General features: G+C 41.9%; 1 protein-coding gene across 3 annotated transcripts in view; it reads right to left on the reverse strand.

Annotated features, from left to right (window-relative positions):
• pde4ba (phosphodiesterase 4B, cAMP-specific a) overlaps positions 1 to 15,069 on the reverse strand; it is a 738,960-nt gene that overhangs the window by 556,742 nt on the left and 167,149 nt on the right. The window contains exon 2 of one of the 3 annotated variants that reach the window (XM_078561300.1): positions 12,424 to 12,686. The exons of the other annotated variants lie outside the window; for them this stretch is intronic. The gene's annotated coding sequence lies outside the window, so the exon portion shown is untranslated. The remainder of the gene's footprint in view (positions 1 to 12,423; positions 12,687 to 15,069) is intronic. 3 annotated transcript variants of the gene reach the window in all.

Consider the following 15,069-nt stretch of genomic DNA (forward strand, 5'->3'; position numbering starts at 1 on the left):
CAGATTCCTCCACTGTACCTTGCAATCTGAGGAGTGCAGCGGACATCCTTCCTGACGTTCCCGAGCTTGCCTTTGCAACTCCAGCGACTGTGACATGACTAAGTCCAGAGGCTCGTCATCTGGCTTGGACCTAGAAAATTTCTGGCCTTCAGGGGTCCTCTGACTGCCGGACACCTGGAAAGTCCCTGCTGCCACCTGCTGTGGATCAGACAGTGCGAAGTGCTCACCGGGTTGTGATCCCAAGGCTACTCTAAAGCTAGGTCTCATCAAGATGTGTGTCTCTGCGCTGGTGGAGAACATAAGAACATAAGAAATAGAACAGAGGTAGACCCATTCGGCCCCTCGAGACTGCTCTGCAATTCAATAAGATCATGGCTGATCTTCTTGTGTTTCGATTTCCACATTCCCATCTAGCCCCGATGACCTTTGATTCCCTTGTCTAACAAGAATCTATCTACCTCTGCCGTAAAAATATTCACTGACCCCGCCTCCACCACCTTCTGAGGCAGAGTGTTCCAAAGTCACACAACCCTCAGAAAAAAATTCTCCTCATCTCTGTCCTAAAAGGGTGACCCCTAATTTTAAAACAGTGCCCCCTGGCTCTGGACTCACCCACAAGAGGAAACATCCTTTCGATGCCCACCTTGTCGAGGCCATTCAGGATCTTGTATACTTCAATCAAATCACCCCTCACTCATCTAAACTCCAGTGGAAACAAGCTTAGTTTGTCCCACCTTTCTCATAATTCAACCCACTCATTCCAGGTATCAATCTAATAAACCTCCTTTGAACCGCCTCCAATGCATTTCCATCCTTCCTTAAATAAGGAGATCAAAACTGCACACAGTATTCTAGGTGCGGTCTCATCAATGCCCTGTATAACTGAAGCATAACATCTTTACTTTTATGTTAAATCCCTCTCATAATAAAGGATAGCATTCCATTAGCCTTCTTAATTACTTGCTGTACCTGCATACTAGCTTTTTGTGACTCATGTACCAGAACACCTAGATTGCTCTGCACCTCGGAATTATGCAGCCATGCTCCATTTAAGTAATTTTTTTTTTTTGTTCTTCCTGCCAAAGTGAACAATTTCACATTTTTCCACATTAAAGTCCATTTGCGAGATCTCTGCCCACTCAATCAACCTATCTATATCCATCTGCAACCTCATGTCCCCTTCACAACATACTTTCCTACCTTTGTGTCATCTGCAAATTTAGCTACCATGTCTTCACTCCCCTCATCTAAGTCATTGATGTAAATCGTAAAAAGCCGAGGCTGCAGTACAGACCGCTGTGGAAATCCACTCATCACATCCTGCCAATCTGAAAAAGACCCATTTATGCATACTCTCTGCTTTCTGCCAGCCAATCTTCTATCCATGCTAATATGTTACCCCTACACCATGCACTTCTATTTTATGTAATAGTCTTCGATGTGGCACCTTATCAAATACCTTCTGGAAATCCAAGCACAGCACATCTACTGGCTCCCCTTTATCCACTGTGCATGTTATTCCTTCAAAAAACTCCAATAAATTGGTTAAACATGATTTTCCTTTCATAAAACCATGCTGACTTTTCCCGATTGCCTTGAGCTCTTCTAAGTGCCCAGCTATAACCCCCTTAACGATCGATTCTAATAACTTCCCCACCACAGACATCAAGCTGACTGGCCTATAGTTTTCTGTTTTCTGCCTCCCTTCCTTCTTGAATAGAGGGGTTATATTTGCTACGTTCCAACCTGATGAAACCTTTTCAGAATCTAGTGAATTTTGGAAAATTAACACCAGCACATCGAATACCTCATTAACTGCCTCTTTTAAGGCCCTAGGATGTAGTCCATTGGGATCTGGAGACTTGCCAGCCTGCAGCTCAATCAATTTGCTCAGTACTGTTTCCCTAGTGATTTCAATTTCCTTTCCTTTCTCCCGTTCACCTCCTGATTTATAGCCATTACTGGAATGTTTTTTATATCCTCTATAGTGAACACAGAAGCAAAATATTTGTTCATTTCTTCCACCATTTTCTTATTATCTATTAGTTCCCCACTATCATTCTCTGGAGGACCAACACTCGCTTTACTTACTCTTTTCCTTTTTAAATACCTGTAGAAACTCTTGCTATCCGTTTTTGTATTTCTAGCTAGCTTCCTCTCATACTCTAATTTCTTTCTCCTGATTAACCTTTTAGTCATTTTCTGCCGTTCTTTATATTCTGTCCAATAACCTGTCCTGCCACTCATTTTTGTGGAGTTGTATGCTTTTTTAAAGTTTGATGCTTTCCTTAACTTCTTTAGTTAACCAGGGATGGTGGGTCCTCCCCTTAGAATTTTTCTTTATAATAGGAATGTACTTATTCTGAATACTCTGAAATATCCCCTTAAATGTCTACCATGGCTTCTCTATTGTTCTATTCTCTAGCCTAGTTTCCCAGTTCACTCCAGCTAGCTCAGCTTTCATTCCCCACATAGTTGCCTTTATTTAAGTTTAAGATACTAGTCTTAGAGCTACTCTTCTCCCTTTCAAACCGGATGTAAAATTCAATCATATTGTGATCACTGCTACCTAGGGGTGCCTTTACTCTGAGGTCATTAATTAATCCTGTCATGTTACGCAACACCAAGTCTAATATATCCTGTTCTTTGGTTGATTCCAGAACATGCTGCTCTAAGAAACTCTCTTGAAAGCATTCTAAGAACTCCTCATCCAGGCTACTACTGCCAATCTAATTTTTCCAGTTTGTGTGTAGATTAAAATCATCCATGATTATTGCCGGCCCTTTATCACAAGCACACAATATTTTCTCTTGAATACTTTGTCCTACACTGTAGCTACTGTTAGGGGACCTGTAGACAACTCCCACTAATGATTTTTTTCCTCTACTATTCCTCATCTCCACCCAAACTGATTCTACATCCTGATCTCCTGAACCAAGGTCATCTCTAACTATTGCACCAATGCCCTCTTTGATTAACAGTGCTACCCCTCCACCTTTACCTAGCTTCCTATGCTTCTTCCAAGTAACCCTCAATATTAATAACCCAATCTTTGTCATCCTGCAGCTACGTCTCCGTAATGGCTATCAGATCATATTTATTTACTTCAATGTGGGCCATCAATTTATTTACTTTGTTATGAATGCTACGTGCATTCAGTTTTGTCTTTTTGTTACCTTTGTAACATCTAGTTTTGACTGTTGATGTATTCTTATGTTTTTTCTCTCTGTCCCTTCCTGCCATTTTCTGACCCTCATTTCTCATATTACTATTTTGCTATCATGCCTTGACTTTACAACTTGAATTGCTACCTCAACCCAAGCTTGATCCCTCACCCCTCTTGTTTAGTTTAAAGCCCTCTCTACTTCCCTAGTTATGCGATTTGCGAGGACACTTGTCCAGCACGAAGGTGTGAGTGAGCGCTGTGACAGGACTCCAAGGAGGGTGCCTTCAGATTCCTCCTCAGAAAATTCTTCAGGGCTTGATTGTAGGTCCTGGGTTGTGGACTCCATCAGCTGTTTGGCATATGTGCCTGTGAAAGAAAGGAGAGATAATGAGTGCATGGCAGTGGCCTGTGAACTAGGACTTCACTCACAGCATGGTCATCTGATAGGTGTCGCACTGCTGGATCCTCACTTAGTAGACCACTGCCGACCTCATTGTTAGCAGAGGAACAGTCCAGGTCCTCGCCAGCCATCTGCATGGCTCTGTTCTCAAAGTCCGTGAGGACCTCGATTTCAGGCATTCCTCCATAGGTCTGCGACATTTCCCTCTTGTTGTGTGCCGGCTTGTCCTGCATGGGTGGAGATGGAGAGACAGTGTAAGCAGGAGACCTGCCAGGCGAGACAGTAAGTATGACTGGCGTATGTGGGTGGTGAGTCGTCCCATGGACTGGATGAGGACAATGAAGGTGTGTGTGAGACAGTGAATGGTGATGTTCCATTGAAAAGGTGAGAGTTAAGAGTGATGAGAAGAGTGACTTACCCTGGCGGAATGGAGATGATCATTCATCCTCTTGCTGCACTGGGTGGCTGTCCTCTTTTGCAGAGTGTTGGGACTGACCACCACTGCCAGCACCTCCCAAGCCAGATTGATGATGTTGCTGCCCATCCGGCGGCCAGAGCGGGGGTGGAGGACATCACGGTGAGCCTCCACTGCATCCAAAAGGCACTCGAGGGATGAATCATTGAACCTGAGGACTACAGTCTTTTTGTCTTTCAGGGCCATGTCTAATTTGCAATAGTCATGGGCTGAAAGCATGGAGAGCTGTGCATGTGGCTGCACTTTAAATCTGGCGTCCTGCATGATGAGGCAGCAAAATGATGGCATGGCGGGTGAATGAGAGCCCACTTGCCATGGAATCAGCACATTTTCTGGGAATGCATAATTAATGTGGTGGGTCTGGGATGATACGGCATGAAAAGCCACCATTGTGACCAGTGGGTAAAACATTGTTTTACCCGCCTGCTACTGCACTTAGTGCAAATCTGGGATGATTCCACTCAGTGTGGGCTACACAGATCAAATTCAAAGAGAGCTATACAAAGGCCATTTGCATTTCATAAACCAGGTTGGCTAACTGGAGTCTGATGTCTGGTAGGACAAAGGGCCCTGCCACCTTCCTTTCAATTCATAATGGTTGAGACATTTAACAGTCTTGGCAGCCCAGACGGGGAATGCACACCCTTTGTCAAAGACACTCAGAAAAGGTTGGAGTCATGTGACATGGACTCCTAGCCTGTAGAACCAGTTATATTGCCTTGCTCAGACTGCAAACTCAGTCTGCCATTTTATCATCTAACCAGCAGCACAACAGAAAAGGGGCTCAACCCAGATTGAATACCTAGCCCCACCTACACTGTTTCTACTGGAACTTTTGTACCATTGCCTACAAAACAAATTCATCTCTGCCTGCCTACTCATTGTGTGAATTCAACACCACCAGAAAAGTGAATTATACCACATTGGTTTTCAACCTGCCAACCTCCGTGAAGGAAAACCTTACTGGGTTTTGTTTCTGGACTCTGGACCCATGTGAAGCATGAAAGCAAAGGAGGCAACACCTACACAGAGACTGCAGTGGTTTAAGGCAGCAGCTCATCACCACCTTCTCAAGGGTAACAAATGCTGGCCTAGCAAGTAATGCCCACATCCCGTAAATGAATTTTTAAAAATTGTAACACTCCTTCCATGTTTGAGTATGTGCAAATAAACTAACCCTTTGAGTTCATCTAATCTCGAGTGTACAGTGGGGTCATTAATAGAAACTGAATCACACCAAAACCAAGGAGTTGGGAAATATATCATCGCTTATAAACATACGTATGTATATATGTACGTATGAATTATGAGCAGGAGTAGACCACTCGGCCCCTCAATAAGATCATGGCTTATCTGATTGTAACCTCAACTCCACATTCCTACTTAACCAGATAACCTTTCACCCCCATGCTTATCAAGAATATATCTATTTCAGCCTTAAAAATATTCAAAGACTCTCCTTCCACTGCCTTCTGAAGAAGAGTTCCAAAGACCCACGACTCTCAGAGAAAAAAATTCTCCTCATCTCTGTCTTAAATGAACGACCCCTTATTTTTAAACAGTGACCCCTTGTTCTAGATTCCCTCACAAGAGGAAACAACCTCTCCACATCCACCCTGTCAAGACCCCTCAGGATCTTAAAGGTTTCAATCAAGCCACCTCTTACTCTTCTAAACTCCAGTGAATATAAGCCGAGCCAGTCCAACCTTTCCTCATAAGACAATCTGCCCATTCCTGGTAGTAGTCTAGTAAACCTCCTCTGAACTGCTTCTAATGCATTTACATCCTTCCTTAAATAAGGATACCAATACTGTGCAAAGTACTCAAGGTGTGATGTCACCAATGCCCTGTTCAACTGAAGCATAATCTTCCTGCTTTTTTATTCAATTCCCCTCGAATTTTTTTTATATTCATTCATGGACTGTGCGCATCACCGGATAGGCCAGCATTTATTGCCCATCCCTAATTGCCCTTGAGAAGGGCAATAAATGATAACATTCTATTAGCTTTCTTAATTACTTACTGTACCTGCATACTAGCCTTTTGTGACTCATGACCTAGGATACCCAGATCCCTATGAATCTCAGAGCTCAGCAATCTCTCACCATTTAGATAATATGCTTCTTTTATATTTTCCCTGCCAAAATGGACAATTTCACATTTGCCCACATTATACTCCCTTCATCCAAGTCATTTATATAAATTGTAAAAAGTTGAGGCCCCAGCACTGATCCCTGTGGCACACCGCTTTTTACATCCTGCCAACCAGAAAACGACCCATTTATGCCTACTCGGTTTCCTGTTAGCTGGCCAATCTTCTATCCATGCCAATATGTTACCCCCTACACCATGGTCTTTTATTTTCCACAATAACCTTTGACGTGGCACCTTATCAAATGCCTTCTGGAAATTCACTGGTTCCCCTTTATCTACAGCACATGTGACTCCTTCAAGGACACCAATAAATCGGAGTTAAACATGATTTCCCTTTCACAAAACCATGTTGATTCTGCCTGATTGCCTTTGAATTTTTCTAAGTGCCCTGTTATAACATCTTCAATAATAGCTTCTAAAATTTTCCCTATGACATGTTAGTTAACTGGCTTGTAGTTTCATGCTTTCTGTCTCCCTCCCTTTTGAATAAAGGAGTTACATTTGCTATTTTCCAATCTAATGGAACCTTCCCTGAACCTAGGGAATTTTGGAAAATTAAAACCAACTATTTCGCAAGCCACTTCTTAAGACCCTAGGATGAAGTCCATCAGGACCCAGGGATTTGTCAGCCCGCAGCTCCAACAATTTGCTCTATACCACTTCCCTGGTGATTGTAATTTTCCTGAGTTCCTCCCTCCCTTCCATTTCCTGATTTACAGCTATTTCTGGGATGTTACATGTGTCCTTTATAGTGAAGACCGATGCAAAATACCTGTTTAATTCCCCTGACATTTCCTTACTTTCCATTATTAATTCCCCAGACTCACTTTCAATGGGACAAATACTCACTCTGTTAACTCTTTTCTTATTTAAATATCTATCGAAACTCTTGCTATCCATATTTATATTTCTAGCTGGCTTTCTCTTGTATTCTAATTGTTTTCTTCATTATTAATCTTTTTGTCATTCTTTGCTGTTCTTTATATTCTTTCCAATCTTCTGATCTGTCACCTGTCTTTGCGCAATTATATACCTTTTCTTTAAGTTTGATACTGTCTTTAACTTTTTTAGTTAACCACAGATAGTGGGTCCTTTCCTTGGAAATTTTTTCTCATTGGAATGTGTCTATTCTATGTATTCTGAAATATCCCTTTAAATGTCTGCCACTGCATCTCTATTGTGCTATCCTTTAACCCCAATTACCAGTTCACTTTAGCTAGCTCTGCTTCCATGCCCTCATAACTGCCTTTATTTAAGTTTAAAATACTAGTCCTGGACCCACTCATCTCTCCCTCAAACTGAATGTAAAATTCAATCTTATTATGATCGCTGCTACCTAGGGGTGCTTTCATTATGAGGTTATCAATTAATCCTATCTCATTGGGCTATACCAGGTCTAGTATAGCCTGCTCTCTACTTGGCTCGATAATGTGCCGTTCTAAGAAACAATCCCGAAAACATTCTATGAACTCATCTATGCTACCCTTGCCCATCCGATTTTCCAATCTAAAGTAGATAAAAATCCCCCATGATTATCAGCATGTCTTTCTGACAAGCTCCCATCACCTCTTCCTTTATATTCTGCCTACCATGTAGTTACAATTAGGGGGGCTGTACATCATTCCCACAAAAAACTTATTGCCTTTATCATTTCTCATCCCAACCCAAGCTGCTTGGTTTCCTGAATTTAGGTCATCCCTCCCTAATCTGTTAAAACCATAATTAATTAACAGAGCGACCCCTCCACCTTTTCCGAACTTCCTGCCCTTCCTAAAAATTACGCACCCTTCAATATTCCAGTCCAAATTTATGTCATCCTGTAGCTACGTCTCTGTACTGGCTATCAGCTTGTACTTAGTTATTTCTATTTGTGTTATCAGTTCATCTGTTTTGTTTCGAATTCTACGTGCATTCAGATACAGAGCCTTTAGTTTTGCCCTTTATTATTTTTGTAACATCTAGCCTTATCTGTTGATTTACTCTTAGATTTGTACTCTATGTCCCTTCATGTCACAGTCTGTTTATCATTTCCCATATTAGTACCTTTCTCTCTTGCTTTGTCTCCAATATTTGGTTACCACATCTTCCCAAATTAGATGCTGCCATCATAAAGGGGGAAGAAAATCAAAACACATTTCTGTTTACAGATGGGTGGTGACAGGAGAAATCAATGCTGCTTAAATTAACCCACTCCTATCTGTAACATTGTGGATAGGTACAAAAAGCAATCAAAAAGGCTAATAGAATGCTTGCATTTATCTAAAAGGATTTGTAATACAAAGTGAGGAAATGATGCTTTTTTCAGATCCCATCTGGAGATTTGTATTCAAGTTTGGTCACTTCAGCTCAGCAAAGATGTTGCAGAGAATGCAGCACAGATGCACCAGAATTATACCATGCTTAAAGAATTAAATTGAGGACAGGAAGTGCTGGAAAAGCTCAGCAGTCTGGCAGCATCTATGGAGAGAGAAACAGAATTAACATTTCGACTTAACCAACTCTTCTTCGGAACACATTTCAAGTCATTAGACTCAAAACATTAATTATTTCTCTCCACAGATGCTGCCACACAAGCTCAGTTTTTCCAGCATTTTCTGCTTTTATTTCGGATTTCCAGCACCGCAGTATTTCACTTTTAAATTATGAGGACATGTTGCATCATATTAGTTTGTATTCCCTTGAGTTTAGAAGGTTGACTGACGATTGAAGTGTTTCAGATAATAAAAGGTATTCGATACGGTAGATATAGAGAACCTATTTCAACTGATTGGGGAATCTAGAGTAAGGGACAAAATCTTAAAGTTAGAGCTAGGCCATTTTGGAGTGAAATCAAAAAAATTTCACAAAGTGTATAACTTCAGTTTACACATTTGTTTTATAACTAAGTAACTACACAGCAGTGGAAATCTGGAACTCTCTCCTCAAAAGACTGTGGATGCTGAATCAATTGAAATTTTGAAGGCTAAGATCAATAGATTGTTGTTAGGTAAGACTATCAAGAGATGTGGAGCTCAGGCATGTGCATGGGGTTTAGCACAGATCAGCTGTGATCTAATTGAATGGTAGAACAGATTCAAGCCTACTCCCGCTCTGATGTTTCATTCTGGTCCAAACTGAGAGATTACTACCTAAAGACTCTGAACTTCAATCTAGATCCTAACTCCTCAAACTCTCCTCCAAAACTTCCATTCTACTCTTTCCAATATACTTGATTCCTACATGAAGACTTGTAGTCTATTAATTACAAAAATCAAAGCATTTATTTCAGTGGATTCCCAAATCTCTGACACAATCTTGTTATTGGACATTTCTAGGGATTGACATATGAGCCAGTGGTGGAAAGTCTCCTCAATCCCATATTAGTTATCGAAAAAGCACAAATAGCTGCATGGTAAGCATTAGTCTCAGCTCAATCTCACGGATTGAAGCGCATCCATTGTAATTACAAACTCCTTTCCCCTCAACAGATAAACAAAGCTCTTAAGACACAATTGCATTCTTTGAAGGAAAAATAAAGAAGCAATCCATGTCTATACGCGAAGAGCACATTCCATGGCTCAATATACTGATACAAGGAGATCTCTGGAGGTGCTGTGTAGCGAAAGTAATTTATCATTGCTTTGAAAGCTTTGTCCATTCTATAGGCAGGATCTGTAATAAGATCACTGCTGCATCTAGTACAATTTGCTTCAAATGGGAAATAGGGAAGCAAGTTTCACCATGGCCAGGCCAGTCCTAATGAAGAGTCAAACCCAAACTCCAACCTTTCTTTCTCTCAGAGTAAGGTGCCAGTTTAATTTTTCATTGTTGTATTGAGAAATTTCTAAAATGAGAACCAGATGTCAAGGAATTTCTACTATTTGGGGAAGTTCTACTGGAGCCCACCAGCGAAAGAGAGGAAATTCTGGCAATGCTGCAGCAGAAACACCACTAAAGCATTCAGAAGATCCATCAAGGGACCTTAAAGGAGCAGTAGCAACCTGCATATTTAAAATGAAGAACTATCGGAGACTTTGATGGAAACTGTGGAGTTACTTGAGACAGAATAGAGGAAAAGAAGGCTGCTACAAGGCCTTTTCACTCCATGGAGGTCCTCCAGGCAGTTAGTAATACTTCTCGGGATCCACCACCATCTCTCCCATGGCAGCTCCACTGAAGCATTTGATAAAGTGCAACACAACAGACTTGTGAGCAAAATTAGAGCTCATGGATCAAAAGGGACAGTAGTAACATGGATGTGAAATTGGCTGAGTGACAAGAAACAGGATACTGTAGTGGTTAATGGTTGTTTTTTGGACTGGAGGAAGGTTCATATTGGAGTTCCCCAGGGGTTGATATTAGCACACGTCCTCTTCTTGACTTATATTACTGACCTACACCTTGGTCTAGAGGGCACAAATTCAAAATTTACAGATAGTACAAAACTTAGAAGTATTGTGAACTGTGAGGAGGATAGTGTAGAACTTCAAAAGATCATAGACAGTTTAGTGGAACAGTCGGGCAAGTGACAGATGAAATGTGATGCAGAGTGATTCATAGAAAGAACATGGAGAGACAATATAAAATAAAGGGTACAATACTGAAGGGGTGCAGGAGTATATGTGCATAAATCATTGAATATAGCAGATCAAGTTGAAAAAGTGTGATTAATAAAGCATATAGGATCCTGGGCTTTATAAATCGAGGCATAGAACACAAAAGCAAGGAAGTTAAGTTAAACTTGTATAAAATACTGGTTGGGTCTCAACTGGAGTATTGCATTCAGTTCTGGGCATCACACTTTAGAAAGGATGTGAAGGCGTTAGAGAGAGTGCAGAAAAGATTTGTGGGACTGCTTCTAGGGATGAGGAACTTCAATTACCATAGATAGGTTGCAGAAGTTGGTACTGTTTTCCTTAGAAAAGAGAAGGGAGAGGAGATTTGATAGAAGTATTCAAAAAAAAGAGGGGTCTGGGCAGAGTAGCTAGGGTAAACTGTTCCTATTTGTGGAAGGATCAAGATCCAGAGGGCACAGATTTAAGGTGATTGGCAAAAGTGACAAAAGAAGAAATAATGACATGAGGAAAAACTTTTTCATGCAACAAATGGTTAGGATCTGGAATTCACTGCCTGAGTATGGTTCAATTGAGGCATTCAAGGGGGAATTGAATTATTATCTGTAAGGGAAGAATGTACAGGGCTACTGAGAAAAGGCATGGCAGTGGCATTGCTTCTTCAGAGAGCCAGCACAGTCATGATGGGCCAAATGGCCTCCTACTGTGATGTAACCATTCTATCCTAAGATTCTAAGGTGTGGCAACATAGGATTTCCATCTTTTTGCCTGTCAGGATTCCACCCTGTGCCCCTTTCACCAGTTGCATACAGCTTGTGGGGAGTGATTGAGCAGTGGTCATTCCAGTGGGGGTGCAGGAGGCTCAGGCAACAATCCTAACCGGACACTGAGGCAGCAGGAACATCACGGCCACATTTTCCCATTGCAATCCTATCCAATATTGGTGAGATCAGAGAGGAAAAATCACTTGTTACAACCAGTCTCCGGGCAACGTCCTCCAATTTGTTATGATCCCTCATGGAGGTGAGATGAACTGGCACCCCCCTTCTTTAATCAACTCCCTCGGTTGGTTGCAACAAGGTTAATTTAAAAAGGATCCCTTCCCTCGTGGATACTTTTTCCCAGTCCAAATATATTTATGTTTTAAAAGGAGCCAATTTAACCAGGTTTCCTCGAGTCAAAGGAAGAGTAAGTTTATTAGTTACTAAAACATGAGAAAAAATAATAAAAATGCAACACATTAACACAGATTAGAAATGAGAAGTAAGTCCAGAAATAGAGGTCTAAAAAAAAGTTATATGGATCAGTCTTTGGGCTTGCCCATGAGGAGTAGACGAAACGTTGTGGCCTTTAAATTGGGTGATCCCGGTAGAGCTAACTTTAGCAGTTGAGAAGTGGGTTTGGAGATTCTTGATTCTGCAGGTTAGCTGAAAAGAGTTGTCCTGTTTCCCTTTTGACTTTAGCTTTGTTGACTTATGACTTGCTTCCAGCAATCAGGGAGATTCCTAGTTGATGTTCTTCAACTGTGACCTTCACAGCACACCCTCACACACCAGGCCTGGGACACCAAAACTAGCACATGAGACCAGTTGGCTTTTTAACACATTTTCTTGTGCATTCCTGGAAGGGAAAAAAACAATGTATTTTGCCAAGATCTGCTTTCTTTTCAACTCACATCATGTCACAGTCTGGGATATAACTCACAGGAGATGGTTTCTGCTGAGATGGTAATCAGCCTTCATTAACTCCGAAACCACAGGAGGTTACAGTTCAGTTTTTGCATTGCATCTTTTCCTTTGAAATATCTCTGCCTCAAGTGGGCCTTGACGCCTTTTTAGGCGCGACATTCCGTTCTCTGGACTCTGGAAGCGTCATCCACATAGGAATTTTCCAGCAACTGGTTACTTTACAGTCCCAGTCAGTTTTTGCTTGTAGGTCCTTTTTTTTTAAAAAAACATATCTTACTTAAAAGTTCAATACGTCCATAAGTAATTCAGGCTATGGTCCACTATCATGACACCCTCCGCTTCAAACAAATCAGCATTTTAAAATGCATGTTGATTTTTCAATTGATTTCAATATCTTCTGCTAGGGAAATTTTGGGAAAAATTTTGCCCCCGTTGGGGCGGTTGTGCGGGGGCGGGTGCGAACCCGATCGGTGCCACACCACCATTTTATGTGGGCTGGCCAATTATGACCTGCCCAGCGTGACGCTCGTCCAGAAGTGCTGAGCAGTCCCTGTGCGGGCGGAGGGGGATTCCCTGAGTCGGGGTCGGCGCTCTTTCGTGCACAAAGTAGTTAAAAATTTTTCAAACATGTTCCCTCATGTGACACTGCAAGTGGGTAGAATTTTGTGCTATAAGGTTCACAAAGAAGTGTAGATATATTTTCATGTACCCTAAAATGGAAAATTCTGCAATGGCACAGCTGGTTGATCAGTATCTGAAGATAGGTTTGCCCCCAATGATGGGCATGATCATGTCTTAAGACACTGTCACATGATCTGGGACATGTCAAAGAATTATTTAAAAAATTTTTATTGAATTTTAAAACACTTCATGAAACAACATCCCGCCCGTGGATGAGGTTTCATGAAAAATGTGAAGGCTGCCTGGGCTCTTCGCCAGCCCACCAACCTTAAGGTTGAACGGGCAGTTCATTTAATTGCTTAAATTAGTTTTGAACAAGCCTTCACAGGCCTTTGACAGTTTGGCAGCCGAGTTGGCTGCGCACCCGCTGAACTGGAAATCTAGATGAAGCGCGGTGACGTCAGGACGCCCGCCCGAAGTCACTGCGCGTCATTTTACGCGTGGGCAAGCAGGCCCCGCCTCCGCTCGCCGACCGGAGAATTCAGCCCATTAATTCTAGAGACTTTCAACACATTTCCATCACTAGTAAAGCAAACCTTAAGACATGATCATGCCCATCACTGGGGGCAAACCAATCTTCAGGTACTCATCAACCAGCTGTGCCATTGCAGAATTTTCCATTTTAGGGTACAAGAAAATATATCTGCATGCTTTAAAAGTCTGTGAACCTTATAGCACAAAATTCCACCCACTTGCAGTCTAACTGAAATATACTCAAGCTGGTTTTGCAGACTGGATTAAAAAAAACAATCAATAATCAGCTGGAAATTCCAGAGTGTTCACAGCTGAATTAATGTCAATGTGGCTTGTTAATCAGCAGAGTTGTTTTCCATGGGCAGGATTCTCCCCCCGTCGGGGGCAAAGTTGAAGTGCGGGCACGCACAGGCGAGCATCCGATCGGCACCCCAACCGGGCGCACGGCACCATTTTACATGGGTGGGCCAACTCACATGAGTTGGGACATGTCCATAATTTTTAATAAAACTTTAATTAAATTTTTAAAAACCTACATGAAACCTCATCCCGCCCGTGGATGAGGTTTCATGCTTTTTCTAATTCCTGTCAGGGCTCCCGGCCTGCTCGCCAACCTTAAGGTTGGACGGGCAGGTCCATTAATTAGTTTAATGACTCTGTCATTGGCCTCAATTGGCCATTGACAGGTCGGCGGGCGCACAGCCGATTTTGCTGCGCCCCCGCCTACCTGAAAAGTTAAATGGGGCGGTGACATCGAGAGTTCTGCCCGACGTCATACCGCATCATTTTACGCATCGGCGAGCGGGGGGCGGGGCCCGCTCACCAACGGGAAAATCCTGCCCCATGTTAGACACACTAGTGTCGCCAAAATGTAGGCAACTGAAAACAGCTTTTCAATCTAACTGGTTTCTATCCAGATACAATTTTTGTCAAACCCTAACATTTTTCATGAGATAATTAACATTATGATCATTCAGCCCAGCAAGTCTTTTGCATACATAAGTCCCAAATCTTCACCTTCTCAAAATATCCCTTAATCCTTTCCCCCACCAGAAATGCATCTAATTTGTTTCAGAACATTCGTACACTCTTCTTCAATTACTTTATACCAGCATAAGAACAATGACAGACATGTAAAGACACTCTGGTCCACCCCACCTGTGCCAGGCAATTGTGATATTTTGTGCATTACAAAACATGCACTCCATATTCTACCCAAAACAATGTGGCCCCCTGGAAGAAGTGGAAATGCTGTTTAAAAACCTAGATCAACTTGGGAGAAATTAACAGGGAATTTCCTCTCTATCTCATGTAGGCAGTGATGATCACTATGCCCTTGAATTTCATTAAGTGACATTGAATTTCATTAAGAAACAGATCTGGTTTGCACTTGAAGGAATTCAGCAAATTGGCATCCACTATATGAGGTAGCAGCCTATTCTCGGTATCCACTAGTCTCTAAGAAAACTTAGATCTAG

This window comes from Cetorhinus maximus, chromosome 17 (assembly GCF_964194155.1).
Source record: "Cetorhinus maximus chromosome 17, sCetMax3.hap1.1, whole genome shotgun sequence".
Classification (NCBI taxonomy): Eukaryota; Metazoa; Chordata; class Chondrichthyes; order Lamniformes; family Cetorhinidae; genus Cetorhinus; species Cetorhinus maximus.